This window comes from Narcine bancroftii, chromosome 4 (assembly GCF_036971445.1).
Source record: "Narcine bancroftii isolate sNarBan1 chromosome 4, sNarBan1.hap1, whole genome shotgun sequence".
NCBI lineage: Eukaryota > Metazoa > Chordata > Chondrichthyes > Torpediniformes > Narcinidae > Narcine > Narcine bancroftii.
Window position 1 is genome coordinate 131,462,398 of NC_091472.1, and position 13,774 is coordinate 131,476,171.

At 43.3% G+C, this 13,774-nt stretch overlaps 1 protein-coding gene across 5 annotated transcripts in view; it reads left to right on the forward strand.

Annotated features, from left to right (window-relative positions):
• Nucleotides 1–13,774, forward strand: part of ttc28 (tetratricopeptide repeat domain 28) — a 1,007,267-nt gene that overhangs the window by 967,892 nt on the left and 25,601 nt on the right. The window contains exon 27 of one of the 5 annotated variants that reach the window (XR_011356155.1): nt 9,350–9,461. The exons of the other annotated variants lie outside the window; for them this stretch is intronic. The gene's annotated coding sequence lies outside the window, so the exon portion shown is untranslated. Of the gene's footprint in view, nt 1–9,349; nt 9,462–13,774 lie in introns of those variants that run through there. 5 annotated transcript variants of the gene reach the window in all.

The following is a 13,774-nucleotide window of genomic DNA, read 5'->3' on the forward strand; positions in this document are numbered from 1 at the left end:
TAATATCCTTTTGAGTTCATATGGCACTTGCCCAAGAAAAGCAAGGGTTTCTTCATTTTATTGGTGAAAAGTTATTCCACAAACAACTGTAACCCAAATTATTTATCATGGGATCTGGAGTGGGTGGAGGGCAGACCAGTGCCTATGGTGCAAATGACTATTTTCGTTTGAGTTACAACAAAATTGCCTTCACTTTCCAAAGTACTTCATCAACATCAAGGTGCTCTTGGCTGCCTTAAGTCTGTGAAAGGTATGATATAAATGTAAGCTTTTCCTTTCACTGTGGCACTCATTTTACAGATTATGCTGTGTTGTTCACACACTCGCTCAGTGATCTGGTTTATTCTATGCTTGTTCATTAATTTGGGAACAGTATGAACAATCCCAAATCCATTGTTGAAGCTGTATAATGGTTGAGACATGGGTGTATCATTTCAACATCACTTCGGAATTATAGACCACACTCCTGCAAATGGGTTTGAAGGCATCATGTTATAATGTATGAAGGAAGAAACTTGTCCTTTATAGTACACTGAAAACACATTTGCCTCCAAGGCAACCAGCTGATAAATTAGACTGTGAGGAGGGTCCTTTCATGTAGCTAAATGACAAAGTAAGCTCATGAATTTCAGCACACATCAATTTTCTGGGGCTTGAGGTGAATAAAGATGTGGCAGGTTGTGGATTGGTGTTCCGTGCCCAATGTGCTGCGCCTTCTCTCAAAATGAGTGCTCTGCTTACAGCATTGTGTTTTAACTTGGGAGATGACTAATTTCTAAAGTGGTCATTGGGCAATTGGGGGGTAATGCAGTAAGATTATGGAGGTCAGGGATGGCCAACTTCAAATTAATCAGGCTCCAAGTGTTTGAACGTTGGGTATCGACTTGGATGAGTGTGATGCACAGGAGCCCCAAGTGGCAGCCCATGGTCAAAGAGCCAGGTCTGAGTGCACCATTTGACAAGAGTAGGCCATTGCTCTGAGGGTGTATATGTTACAGGGTTGGTTGGGGCACTAGGGAAGTTCTCAAGCTGATCAGGGTTAACTAGGAGGTTGTGGATTTGTGACTCCTGACTGAATGAAAAGTTGATTGCCATATACACATAAGTGCAATGTACAGCGCAATGAAAATCTGAATTCAGTTTCCCAGCCACGTACAGCATACTAACAATTAGCGCTGTAGAAGAAAAAAAAATCTAATAAATATAAGGGAAAGAAAAAAAAACAATATTCACAGTATTGCCGAAATATGTGATGTCGGTCGTGTAGGCAGATCTTTGATGGTCTTGGTGTATCAAAGACTCAGCAGGAATTCTGTTTGCTCTGGGGACCTTGTACTCTCCTTTTGAGTTCATGAGGCACTTTCCCTAGAAAAGCAGTCTTTTCTTCATTTTGTAGTGAAAGGTTATTCTTCAAACAACTATTACATAGATTATCTATCATGGGGGGAGGTGGGGAGAGCAGTGTCCCTGGTGCTTTCTTTCCAAGTTCTTGTGGATCAGGAGAAGCAAAGTTGGACCAAATACATTGCTGTGGGATGGAGTCAAAGGCTTTCACATCAAGGATAGAATCCTCGTGGTTGTGGAGGCCCTCAAAATGTTGAGCCTGGAATTCTATCAATATGATTGGTTCCAGAAGACAAGTCGATACCCAGCATTCAAGCATTTGGAGCTTGATTGATTTGATTTAAACTAGCTGCAGACCACTTACTCAGAACCCCAAGCTTAGCCAAACCTTAATCCACTGGATGAACTGTGGATAGAGCAGCACCAGTGGAAGAAAAGGAATGGTCAGTATTTCAGGCTGAAACCCTTTATCAGAACCATCTGCATGGAAGAGCTTTATTCTGTTTTGATTAAGGGTTTTGGTCCAGGAAAGTCATACCTCCCACTGATGCTGCTGGACTCTGAGTTCCTCGAATAGATTGTGTTTAGCTTCAGATTTCAGCATCTAGAGTCACCTATGTGTCTCCTGAATCAAATTTCACAAGGTTGGTTAATACTAACAACACCTCCTTGGGACAGTCAGACAATCAATGTGAATGTGCCAATCTTACACATATTCTGAGAACCAATTAAAGTAAAATCCATCCTGTAAAAGACCAGATGTGGGCTTGCCTCACGGTTTCATATGCAAGAACTTGGCTCTGCTTTTAATTTGAACCCCATCCAAAATGAGCGCAGGGAGTTATTTAGTTTTAATTTGTGCTTTGCCTGACTTGGTAGGCCTTGAATGTTGACATTGAATTTTTTTTTAAAAATATTTCATTTCCTTGAATGGATAATTATACTTCAATGAGGAAAGATCATTTAGATAGACCAAATGATAAATCTTACATGTTCCAAAAGAGTAGCACATTGGTCTACCACAATAACTGCCACTGGTAGTAAGAGTTCTGTGATGACAGAGATTATGTTATCATCCATGATTCAGCCAATTACGTCTAATGCAGCTTTTCATGAGAAGAGCCATATTTTTCCTTTCTTTAAAAAATATCTTCTGAAACCAATCTCCACTTGAGTTTGAATGTAACATGTTTGAATGCATTGTGACACTTGGTGCTAATCGCAGCCAGAGGCATATCTTGCTCTCAGCATAACAGGACATGCTTCAGAAAGTGGAACAGGAAGAATGACTTGCAGTGTTTGTTAACCCAGCTTCTAAACAAAACCCTGCCTGTGGGCATCAGTTTATGGGCTAGGCTGACAATTCAGAGAATACTGATCACACAACCTTATGTTGCAGAAGGTTCTCACAGAATGCCTTCCCTGCTTGAAGAGGCAAAGTCTTTCCTGAGGTTGTGTTTCATAACCATTGCCTGCTTCCCTTTCTTTGTTAAATATCTAAAGATATTTTCCCTCCAAAAGTTAAATGACGAATGAGATAAAGGAATATTGCATGAAATTAAGTTCACATCAGAATAATCAAGGTCATTTGGTTTCCAGAATGGTTTTATGAAAACAATTAACAGATTCCTATGAAGTAAATTGGAATGAACTTGTTCGCTGTAGTTCTGTAATAAAATTCCAACACCTGTGGCCTCAAAACCAGCCTCCAACAAATGTGATGGTGGACATCACTCTAATTTGATTTAGTACTGTTAGGAATTAAAGTACCTTTAAAGAAATTGCTCGAGACAAAAATTGAGAACAAAGAACATTTATTACTACAACAATGCAAAGTTGGGTGCTTCCCCTTACCCTGGGAATACACACACACACTGGGGCTCACCCAACTTTTATACAGTTGATTTCAGTGTAGGAATACCCTCCCCCTTACATTCTTCTGCCTCCTGCTGGAGAGGTTTGGCATTAGGCAATCCTGCCTGCCTACGTGCAATTTCAGTATACTTGGAGAACCAGGGGGGGGTATCCTGTCGGTGTCCCTTCATGTCATTGTCCTTATTCACACCTTCCTGATTCTCGGGGCTACAGTCTCTTGATATGCAGAGTTGACTCATTCTATCTAGGGTTGGCTAATTTCATATGTATAAATCTGTGTATGGTTAGCTAATTAGAAATGTATGACTTGGTACTTCTGTCCAGGGCTAGGAGACCCTTATCTGATCCAGACTACCTCAACTTCCTACATTCTATTGTACCTTACCATTCCTTATCTTAGTCCTATGGTCTTGTCACAAAGACTAGAAGATTCTTATGTTAATCGTGCTGACTCTGCTTTCCTGCATCCTAAGCCCCAAGCTTATCCTGTTTGAACTGGTTACAGCCATTTTACTGATGAACTTTAGTTTCTTCCATGTTCATAATTTTAGATCAATTTTCCCATCTCTCACAGTACCATAAAGACAATGCTGGAAAAAGTGGCCAGAAATTAAAAGACAAATCATTTAAGTGTAGAAGGACTTCTCATGAATAGGAACATAGTTAGGCATAACATGGAAATTGAAAAGGACAATGGTCAATGACATTTTAGGTGACAGTTTAGATCTGTGCCATATCCTTCAAGTTGATTTCAAAGTTCAAATTTCTAAGTTCAAATTAGAATGGCATCCTAATAAAAATAACATGAAGCTGCATCAGAAGTTATCAGGACAGGTAGGATGGCAAAGTAAGAATTTTAAGATGCTCTAAAGGAGGGAAGAGAGGCAGAAAGGAGAGATTTTGAGGAAAGGGTTTCCAGAGCACAGAGTCATGGTAGCCAAAGGCATGGGTGGTGTTGGAGCAATTAAATTCCAGCTTAATCAAAAAGTTGGAACTGGAAAAGGACAGAGATCTCTGAAGATAAAGACAGGGACATGGACAAGCCAAGGAGAGGGAATGAGGACCAGATTGCTTACCAATCCAATGATTATTGATGGTTTTCAACTGAACATTGTAAGGCTGTATTGGGAAGAGTTGTGGCTATCATATGACAGCACTGGCTCCTACCTATTTGGAGGACACCAGCTAACAATCAAGGTTTGGTTCCACCCCACCCATTGGAGCACACCTTGCCATTGTCCATGTAAATTACCTAGACTGGACTATCCAGCCTGTCTGTACTTAGCCTTGGGCCATTGGCTGTTGTAATTGGATTAATCCTCCTGGCACTGAGAGAAACCCTGCTAACGACCTGGGCTGCACCCTCCAGCACTATAAAGGTGCTATGTGTTCTTTGTTTTCTCCCTTTGCCAGATTGGGACCACCCTGCTTCACTCCAGGCCTAGAAATGTGGAGGGGTACTGGTGAAACTGTTGGTAAGATGTGCACTGTTAAAAAGATTGGGAGCAGTTAATTAGTGTCCCTTGTATCATAGAGTCACCCCTGCATTGAGTCAAGAGATGGTGGGGCATCGTAGTGATTTTTCCTTGATCATTGCATGTACCAGTTCTGCGTGCGTGCGTGCGTGCGTGCGTGCGTGCGTGCGTGCGTGCGTGCGTGCGTGCGTGCGTGCGTGCGTGCGTGCGTGCACATCCAGAGTACTTGCCTTTGAGACCTACCAAACCTGTTTCCTCACTCACAACAAAGGCAATGAAGTTCTTGTCCAGTGATGCAAAGAAAATGAAATAGTTATGGTAGTCTTTTTACACTATACAGCCCTTTGGTCAGGTCACATCTGCAAACAATTTCTTATTTGAAGAAAAATATTTTTATTTTAGAGGTAGTGAAGTGAAATTTGCTAAATTTACTCCTGGATGTCTTGTCTTTTGACAAAAAGGCTGAATAAATTTAACTGCTCGCTTGAGTTTAGAACATAGAACGTTACAGTACAGTACAGACCCTTTGGCCCACAATGTTATGCTGACCTACATAAACCTACTCAACAAACTAAACCTTCTCTACCTCACACCTATAACACTATATTTTTCTTGCATCTATGGGCCTGAGTCTTTTAAAATCCCAATCGTACCAGCTTTTACTACCTCTCCTGACGATGTATTCCAGGCACCCACTACTGTCTGTGTAAAAAGAAAACTTACCCTGACGCCTCCCCTAAATTTCCTTCCTCTCACTTTCTACAGACATCCTCTGGTGTTTTATACTTTTGTTGGAAAAAAAAGTGTTGGCTGTCCACCCTGACAAAGCCTCTCTTAATTTTGTAGGCCTCTTTTAAATCACCTCTCATCCTTTTTTGCTTCAAAGAGAAAGGTCCTAGCTCTGTTAACCTTGCCACATAAGACACATTCTCCAATCCAGGCAACATCCTGGTAAATCTCTGCACCTTCTCCATATCTTCCACATCCTTCCTGTAATGAGGTGACCAAAACTGAATACGTTATTTCAAGTGTTGTCTAACCAGAAATTTTTAGAGCTGCAACATTGCCTCATGGCTCTTGAACTCAATCCCCTGACTAATGAAAGCCAACATACCATAAACCTTCTTAACTACCCTATCAACCTGAGAGATCTATGGATTAGGACCCCAAAGACCCTCTGTTTTTCCACAACTGTTCCACAGAGTAACCATGTACTCTGCCTTCAAGTTTGATCTCCAGAAATTTATCACTTCATACTTATCTGAACTGAACTCCGTCTGCCACTTTTCCATCAAACTCTGCATTATATGTCCCTATCCTGTTGTAACCAACAACAACCTTCTACAGTATCCACAACACCTCCAACCTTTCGAAGAATGAAAGTTGATCTTATCACTACATAAAAGAATCTGAAGGGTGTTGACAGGGTTGATACAGTATGAGTGCGGTGATGATGTTCTGCTTGTGAAGAGTCCTATACCAGAGGGCATAGTTGCAGGATAAGGAGACCATCCATTTAAGACAGTGATGAAGCAGCCTGCAGAAACTGAATGGACAAAATGGCTTCCTTCAATATTAGAAAGAATAGATTGCCTCAGTCCTTCTGAACCCATAATCTCAACTTCCAGCAAAACATTTCAGTCTGATAATGGTTTAAAAAATAACCAATGGATTTTGCATAATATTGCAAACAAGCAGGTAATAGCACAGTAAAGTAAATAGTTAACAGGTAAGGGAAATCTAAAACTAGAGGGCATGGATTTTTTAATTAAAAAAAATTTAGACATATAGGCCATTTTGATCCACAGGTCCGTGCTGGCCAATTTACACCCAATTTTTAACCTACAACCCCTTGTACGTTTTGAACTGGGAGGAAACTGGAGCGCCCCCCCCCCCCCCCCCCCCCCGCCCAGGGAAAACCCACACAAACACAGGGAGAATGTACAAACTCATTATAGTGCAGGATTAGAACTCTGGACTGGATCGCTAGTGCTGTAAAGGCTAACCGCGGTGCCAACTGAAGGATAAGGTGAGATTTTAAAGTTACCTGAGCAGCACTTTTTTCACATAGACATTGTAGGTATGTGGAATGTGCTGACAGAAGAAGTGTTAGAAACGGGGACAATGGCGACATTCTGAAGTCATTTAGACAGGTTATAGATAAGAAGATTTAGAGGATGTGGGCCAAATGTAGGAAAATGGGACAAGCTTGGTTAGAATAGACAAGATAGCCCAAAGATATTTATGATACTAAATACATGATGAAAATGTGGCATACAAGCACATGGGTTTGATCTCCTGCTTCAGTTATCTCAACAGAATCCACACAAACCATGATAAATGCTAATTTTGATGGCCAAATGGAAATGAGAAGTTTTGTCCTTGTCTGACTACTGTTATCAAGAACAGGCAATGTAACACATGAAGGAGGTATAGTAACACACTGGTGCCTATGATAAACATCTAAATTACAAATTATCATTGTTCCTCTATAGCTAACCTGGTCTTACTAAGAAGTGGCAAAGATTCTGAAGAAAGAGCTTCATGGAGGATGAGAAACCTTCTACGTTAATTCAAGTCTTTATTTTCTGCTTTATTGGCGCAGAATAAAGCAGGAGAAAATCAAAACTGAAAATAGTAGAACCTTCTAGGCCACAAGCAGAAGAAGTTTCTTCACTTGAAATCTGTGAAATTTGTTGTCACAGGTGGCCATTGGGTATATTTAATGCAGAGGTTGATAGGTTCTTGATTAGTAAGGGTGTCAAAGGTTATAGTGAGTAGGCAGACATGATGAGTTTGACGGAGAGACTCAGTGGGTTCACTGTCCTATACCTCCTTCATGTGTTACATTGCCTGTTCCTGATAACAGTAGTCAGACAAGAGAGAAATTTCTAAGTTCATTTCTGCTCCTCGGACTTATAGCCTGAAGCAGAGAGAACCATCAATTAGAACAGCCAATGAAAAGAGGCAATAATGCAAGAACCAGATGACATAGGCTATGAATGAAGCTGACAAGATGGATAACAATAACCCCAGCTGAGGTGCAGAGAACCCTAACCAAGGTGAACCCACACAAGGCAGCGAGTCCTGACAACATACTGGGTTAGGTGCTGAGGGACTGTGCAGACCAACTGACAGAGGTCCTTATGGCCACCTTCAACACGCCACTGCACCAGTCCATCGCCCCTGGGGGTTTCAAGTCAGCCACTGTTATTGCGGTACCAAAGAGGGCGACAGTAACATATCTCAATGACTACTGCCCAGTGGCACTGACCTCCACCATTATGAAATGCTTTGAGCGTCTGGTGATAGAACATATTAAAACGCACCTCCCAGAGACACTGCACCCATTGTAATTCACCTACAGTTGGAACCGTTTGACTGATGATGCTATAGCCTTGTCCCTCCACTCCATCCTGCCCCACCTGGAGAATTATGCCTCATATGCCAGGCTGCTATTCATCGACTTCAGCTCGGTGTTTAATACAGTCATGCCCCAGAGGCTGGTGAAGAAGCTGTCCTCACTGGGACTCAACATCCCTCTCTGTAACTGGATTCTGGACATCCTAACAGAAAGATCAAAGTCTCTCTGGGCTGGTGCTCAGCCCACAGTTGTTCACACTTGTGTCCATGACTGCAATGCCAGGTCCAGGTCCAAAAGAGTTATCAAGTTTGCAGTCGTCCTCATCGGCCACAACAAAGAGTCGCACTGCAGAGAAGAGGTGGAAAATCTCATGAAATGGTTCGAGAGCAACAACCCAAGTCTCAACATGGACAAGGCAAAGGAAATGTTTGTGGACTTCAGCAGGACCAGGGTCAACTATCCTCCACCACACATTAATAGCTTGGTAGTGGAGAGAATAGAGTGAACCAAGTTCTTTGAAGTCCACTTAAGAAGTGACCTATTCTGGACACAAGACATCTGCTCCTTTGTCAGGAAGGTGCAACAATCACTGCACTTCCTGAGAAGACTGAGGTGGGAAAGACTACTGGCCACCATCCTGTCAATTTTCGACTGGAATTCTATCAAGATCATTCTGGCTAGCAACATCATGGTGTGGTCTAGTTGCTGTAGAGCATCAGATTGAAGGTCAACCCACAGGACCATAAGAGCAGCAGACAGGATCAATCGGGTCTCCATCCCCCCCATCAATGAGAATGGCCGGGAATATTATCTAAAGAGGGCTCACAAAATCAGTGAGGATCTTTACCACCCTGCAGACATCATCTTTCAGCTACTCCCATCAGGAAAGAGATACAGGAGCGTCAGATCCAGAATCACCAGGCTGAGAAACGACTTCTTTCGACAGGCAGTGAGACTGCTGCACGACTGATGAACTGCTCATGCAAACCCTTCAGGACTCAACTAGTTTTTTGACAATAATATTTATTTATTTTAATATTTGTATATAAGTACTGTGCATATGGATTGCTTGATGTGTGTTACGTCTGTATGTGTGATTGCAATATGTTGCACCGATGACCAGAGAATGCTGTTTCATCAGGTTGTACTCATACAATTGGATGATAAATAAACTTTTACTTGATCCTGACTTTCCCAGAGAATGTTTCCCCTTTATTCGACATTAAAGAGTGCATATGTGTGCTTTTTAAAAAACCTATATAAAATTACTTACTTCCAGGACTCTGTTTAGCTCAACAGCCTGGGCTTGGAGTGGATAGATTCCTTTCAAAACAACCAACAGGAGTTTCCAGGTTGACCTGCGACAGCTGAGCAAGTACAATTTATGTTTCTTTCTGGATTTTCAAACTGTAAGTTTTATGTCTGGTTTCTCCCTTAGCCATTTTACCGCTGTTATTAGAAAGTATGTTTGAAAGCACTCCGAACATTTTTTGTTAAATGACAAATTCAGGTAATCTACCACACTTAAACTGGGAAAATTAAAGATGAAAATAAAGGAGAGAGAAGAACAAAGCAGAGGTTTATTTATGTAATTAGAAATGTGAATTATATTTTTATGATCTTTAAAGTAGATCTCTCAGGGTATTTTGCTCAAAAGACTAACAAAATAAATTTTGGAAGCAGGCAGAGCAGGTTAATTACGTCCCCCGTGATTGTATTTATTCTGACTTCAAGAAACAAAGTCCGCACTTATGTTATCCAGCTGTAATACTTGCTCAATGTTAATTATCACATTCCAGCTGGTAATAGGAACATTAATTCATACATGAAACCAGCTCAGAACTATTGAGAAGATGTGTGAAGCTGCCTTCTGATCTAAACACAATCTGCTGGAGGAACTGAGGAGGTTGAAGCAGTATCAGTGGGCGAAAAACAAAGGTCAATGCTTCAGGCCAAAACTCTTTATCAGGACTCTTTTTCTCTCACGGATACTGCGTGATCCATTGAATTCCTCCATCAGTGTGTAATGTGACTGATTGCACTCAGAGACATGTGAGGAGTACAAACAGGCTTTTAATAGCTTAAAATCATTAGCCGGTAGAGACAATAGTCCTCAGGTGAATCTGAGATAAGGCAGGAAAACCAAGGTTTATATTGGGGTAGGTGAGGGTGGAGCCAGGGGAAGAGCCAGACATCTGAACAACACACACACAGTGAATTCCAGTTCATTACATTTACCCCTTCCTTCAGAATAGAACCTGTGGGGGAAAATGGAGAACATACATCCAAAAAAAACTAATACTTTACAAATATTTACGTTAAGTCTGTTTGGGGTATAGTTAATCTGGTTGAGCGCCTCAGTACTGGAGGACTTTGACTTCCTTAACTTCCTGGACCCCCTGTGGAACAGGGTTACTGGGTCTTGAGGGCTCTGCCTCTTCGCAGAGTGGATTGACCCACTTCCCGATCAGAGTCGTCCAAATCCCTGAGTGGGGTACTTGGTAGTTCATAGCTCGTCCTCAGTTCCGGCGTGTGCCAGGTCTCTGATCGAGTCAGGGACATCTCTTCCATCAGGGTATGCCACGTAGGCATGATATAATTTATGAAAAGAATTACGATTAGTGTTTATTACTTTTTAAAATGCTGCTCGCCTGCTTGATGACTTCACTATTCTTGGATTGTTGGAAGTTCCAGATAGTTACTGATTCCACCTGCATTGAATTCGCCCATCGTAACTGAATGAAGATCTAACGGGACCAATGCCTGAAGAGGGCGCACAAAATCAGTGAACCGGTGCGGACTCGAAAGGCCAACATGGCCTGTTTCCGCTCCGTAAATGGTTATATGGTTATATGATGGGTTGGCGTGCAACAGATGCACCTTCTTGATCAGGGGGCCTGTCTTGCTCTTCCTCATGCGCTTTCTCAGCAGGACTGGCCCTGGTTGCGTTAGCCAAGCTGGGAGACTAGTCCTGGTTGTGGATTTCCTCTGGAAAGTGAATATTAGCTTGTGAGGAGTTGCGTTGGTCACAGTGGAGAGGAGGAACCTTATGGAGTGGAGCACTGTGGGTAGTCCAGCGCAAGTCTGGAAGGCCTTTGGACTGGAGAGCAAATTTCATGGCTTTCTATACCATCGTGTTCTATTTTTCAACTTGTCCATTTCCCTGGGGATTGTAGCTAGTCATCCTGGTTGTGGCAATGCCCCTTACAAGCAGGTACTGGTGTAGCTCTTCGTTCATAAATGATGAGCCCTGGTCTCTATGGATATAGCTGGGATACCTGAACAGGGTGAAAATAGAGAAGCCCTGATGACCGTGGTGGTGGTCACGTTGGCGTCGGGAATGGCAAATGGAAAATGTGAATACTTGTCGATGACATTGAGAAAGGACACATTTCCATTGGTGGAAGGGAGGGGAACCTTGAAATCGATACTGAGTTGTTAGAAGGGGTGAGATGCCTTTATCAGGTGCATTTTGTTGGTGGGTTATGCCCAGGTGCCAAAGCTCATCGTGCAGTGACCGCAACTGGCCGGTGTGTGCAAAGGCACAGCTTCCTCGACGGGGCATCTGAAGGCTCATTGAGAGTACCTGGCCTGTATGATATGTCATAATTATAGGTGGAGAGTTCAATCCTCCCCCTGGCAATCTTGACATTCTTTATTTTATCCCTTTTTGCATTATTAAACATGAATGCCACTGATTGCTGGTTGGTGAACAGTGTAAATTTTCTGCCAGTCAGGTAATGCCTTCAGTGCCTGATGGCCTCTGCAATGCCTTGAGCTTCTTTCTGCACTGATGGGTTCTGAAGCTCGTGGCATTGTAGGGTGTGGGAGAAAAAGGTAATCGCTTGCCTGCCTGGTTAAGGGTAGCGGCCAGAGCTATGTCAGAGGCATCGCTTTCCACCTGGAAGGGTGCATTCTTGTCCACCAGATGCATGGTGGCCTTTGCGATCAATATTTAGGGTGGAGAGACTGCATGCGGAGTCTGGCTTTTGGGACCCTCTGTTCTGTACTGTGATTGGAGGAAGTGGGCCAGAGTTCTCCATGATCACACTTTTAAGGTGACACAGGATGTCCAGGCCCAGCAACACAGGAGCACACAAATCCTTCAGTACATACAATTGGAACCCAAAAATTCCACCCTTTTACAGTTGTATTTTACAATACCCCTGGATCATCGCAGAATGCGAGTGCGATACTAGGAAAATACGATAATCTTTTAAGTTGTACCACAGAGTAGTTACAGAATTTATAAAAGCTCTCAGTGGAGCCAATGTCTATCAAGCAATCTGTCAAGTGTCCATTTACCCTCACCTCGATCATTGAGTTATTAAATTGGTGAGGTATAGCCTGATCCAGGATGACCGACGCCAGTGCTCTGGAAACCCCGTTGCTCCCCATGCTGATGTCGACTCTCTCCTCCTGGCCACGGGCAGATAAGATGGTGTCGACTAAGAGGCGTGGCTAGATGGCCGCCCTCCATCTTGTTCTGGAGGAGGACTAGGTGGTGTCAACCTCGAGGTGCGCCAAGATGGCTGCCGTTGCTTCCTGTGATGCTTTACTTCTGGTGGCGGGTCTCTCCACGAGGTGTAGCAAGATGCTGATGGCGACCAGCATGGAGAGGCTGAGGTTGACACTTTGGGACTCGGGTACAGGTCGAACACCAATTCAGGAGTCACACATGTGGTTGCCCTCTTCAGGTTCCCCTTTGCCCTGCAGACCTTCACCCAATACCCTTGCTTACCACATCCTGAGCACACAGGGCATCGGGTGCAGGTGTGCTGTGCCTGTCCACAGAAGTAGCATTCTCAGTCGTATGTGGCCACATGTCTGAAAAGGCACCATTTTCACCCGTGAGGTCATCAGCTCCTAGTTGTGCCTGTTGAGTCCTTTTGCCAGGGTGCTGGCCAAGTCTTTCTTCCCCAAGTCGAGCAGTCGCTGCCTCATGTACCTTGACCTCACTCCTGCCATGTGGGTGTCCCGGATTTGTTCCTCCTCTCTCACCTGGGCTGTGACCACTTCGTAGTGGCATTTTCTAGTCAGGGCCCACAGTTCAAGGATGTAATAATTCAGCAACTCATCTAGACACTGCCAACATTGAGAGAGTCGGGTGTCTTGCCAGCACATCATTCTGAGGCCTCATGTAATGGGCCTTCAAGCCTTCTATGGCCAACTCGTAAGTTGCACAGTCCCCGATGACAGTGAACCCCTTGGGGACAACTCAAGAGAGAAGTGCTGATCTCCAGAGACTATTGAAGTTGAAGACATCTTGTGTGGCCATTAGGTAGGACTGGAAGCACTCCAGCCAGTAGGTGAATTCCTCCGGGGCCTCAGGGGACAGAGGGATGACCTGGAGCATCCCTGGCTTCAGTCGGGCTTCCATCCTGCTTCATACCAAGCTATTAAAATTATAATGCTACTGATTGCACTCAGAGACAAGGAAGGAGTACAAACATACTTTTAATAGCTTGTAATCAATGGGCAGTAGATACAATAATCCTCAGGCGAATCTGAGGTAAGGGGGGAAAACCAGGATTTATATTGGAGTAGGTGCCAGGGGAGGAGCTAGCCATCAGAACAATACACACACGGTGAATTCCAGTTTACTGTACAGTGTATTTAGCTTCAAGCCTACTGATCTATATTGAGCCTAGAGTTGGTTGACCTGGGTCAGTCTAGTCAGATCAGCCCAAGTTCCTGTTAAGTATTCTATCCATTC